We start from the raw sequence: 2,984 nt of genomic DNA, 5'->3' as shown, positions 1-2,984 counted from the left end.
ATACGAGAATTTTAATGGCGATAAAGCTCCAGTATATAGTGCAACTGTTTTTTCGCTCGTATATACGAGCAAAAGATTTGTAAAATTTGGTATAAGTTAAGAATTTCAGATATTCATCTTAAACATTCAGACAAGCAAATTCATAATTCAGATGTATGACATGAGATACTATTCCATTCAAATAACCACATATTTATATTAAGACATAGATGATAAAAATATTGAAATATAAGAATATAAACATAAAAAATATAAGGAGTACCATGAAAGTAGAGAATATAATAAGAATAGGTACACATACACACACACACACATATATCAAATCACCAACCATAAGGCTGAAAGCAAAGGAAGAGAAGACGGAGTGGTCACAGATTGAATACCAGTCTATCAATATATTTCCCACTTAGAAACACTTTTCCCAAGACGTACGAATACCGTCAGAGAAGGACAAAAGCCACGAATCCTCAGCAAATGAATTCTAAAATATCAAAAATGGTGTCTAACATAATGTACGAAATAACAAGATAGAAGTCACCAAGCGATACCCCAGAATAAAACAACAGAGTATTAATGAATACCAATGTGAACAGCAGTGTCAGCAATATTAAAAACGGGAAGTAATAGTGTTATCTTACATGTAAAATACTTTAAAACATCACTAACCCTTGGCCTGTTCTGTGTATTCTATGCAATATATAAAACATACTGGCCGGGTGTCCATACATCATATATGATAAATATTCCCGATTTTTTCAACCACCAGGTTTTCATGGGATTTATTAAAAGAAGGTTTTGTATTACTCAGAATGTATGAAACAAGGGCTAAATGCAAGCATAGAAACAGGCAGGAACGTTTAGGACAAAGTTAAGAAAATGCTTTAGATAAACAGAGTTAATAGCATCGAAATTACCTTTATGGAACTAAAAGATATCAACGCCACACACAACAATCATGGAGCAATAACACATAAAACAATGCTAAAACAAAACGTAAATGTTACAATGTCGCGCACATGTGATTGTGTACCTGATGTACCCTTGTCGTGCGGGTAACTATGATGGATATACTGAGCTTCGAATATCTGTACCCCAGTGTCACTTTGATGGCATGCGCTGATGTCTCTCACGCAACAACAACAACAATAATAATAATATTAATAATGATTATAGACATGGAAAGAGCTGCGAGATATCACAACCGACGTACATGCCCTCAATAAGGCACCACACACACACTCACACACACTAATACATGTACGTCACTAAAACATAGATACACTGATGCATGCATACATACATACATACATACACACGCATCTACATACATAGAATGATAGATGCATAGATACATACATACACACTCATTTGAATAAATAAAAATACACCATTCAATCGACTCCTGATATAATTGTGATATTTGATATAATTAATTAGTTTATTTATTAATTACGTTTTAATACACACACACACACACACACACACACACACACACACACACACACACACTCACGCTTACACACATACACACACACACACTCACGCTTACACACATACTCATACACACACTCACACATAAATACATTTCATTGCATTTAGGATTAATGAATTTAAATTTGAATGTGTGAAAAGTGTTTGCGCTGTTATATAAATTAGGTTATGAGAATATGTAAATAATATTCCAGCCACCCGTCATATCTACCCCGCCACTAACACTAATATACCTCTATACCCACAATCTGTCAGCTATATCTACCCCTTTTACCACACCCGTCAATTATATTTTAACTCCTACTCTATCCGTCAGCTATATCTAGCCGGCCAATTACAGAAATATATCTATCACCGGCCAACTGTATCTATTCCAGAACCTGCAAATTATATCGACCCAAACACCTATACAAATCTACCCACCACTAGCTTGCTGTTGCCCACACTAACTACAGAAATATACCCACCACCCGTCAGCTATACCTACCCAAGAACTTGCAAATTATATCTACCTAGAACATCTATAAAAATCTACCCACTACTAGCTAGCTATCCCCCACACTAACTTCAGAAGTATACCCGCCACCCGTCAGCTATATCTACCCGTCAGTTACAAAAATATACGTACCTCAGAACCTGCAGATTATATCTACCCAAACACCTACACAAATTTACTCATAAACCTATCACTTGTTAACTATAACCCAAACTAGCTTCAAGACGTATCCTCCACCCGTTAATTATATCTTACCGGCCAAGTACAGAAATATACCCACCAACAGTCAGCTATATCTACCTTAGAAGCTGCTAATTATATGTACCCCTAAACGTATACAGATATATACATATACCCACCACTAGTGAGCTATCACACACACTGACTACACAAATATGTCCACTAACCATCGGCTGTATCTACCCGTAACCGGCCAACTACAGAAATATAACCACCAACGGGCAATTACAACCACCTCACTAACTATGGAATTTACCCAGCACCTGTCAACTATATGATTACATCTCCCCCTCCTCTACCATTTAAAACGTGCTGACAACCCTCAACTATGCTCCACCCCACATCTAAACAATACTACCCTACCAATATTAATATTTTCCACCCACGCACGCAACAATATATCCCACCTCACCATTAGCAGAAATACCCCGTGTACCTACCTGCTATATCCACCCACTACTCGTCAACTTTATTCCCCACCCCATTAATACCCCTATGCCACCTACATATCTACCCTTATCTCCAGTCAACTAAATCTCCCTCTACCCGTCAACAATATATACCCATCCCCACCTACAGTAATACCCTTCATCAGGAATTAGTTCAGACGCGGCTATCAATTCATTAAACTATTTTAGTCGTTTTTAAATTTAATTAATAATTAGTTAATTGCGGTTCTTAGGGTGTTAGTTTCTTAAAAATCGTAATTTTTCTGTCGTTGTAGTGAAAATAATCTGAAAACTTAGAATTTTTTAGT

The sequence above is a fragment of the Octopus bimaculoides genome, chromosome 18, assembly GCF_001194135.2.
Source record: "Octopus bimaculoides isolate UCB-OBI-ISO-001 chromosome 18, ASM119413v2, whole genome shotgun sequence".
Classification (NCBI taxonomy): Eukaryota; Metazoa; Mollusca; class Cephalopoda; order Octopoda; family Octopodidae; genus Octopus; species Octopus bimaculoides.
This window is presented reverse-complemented; position numbering follows the sequence as displayed.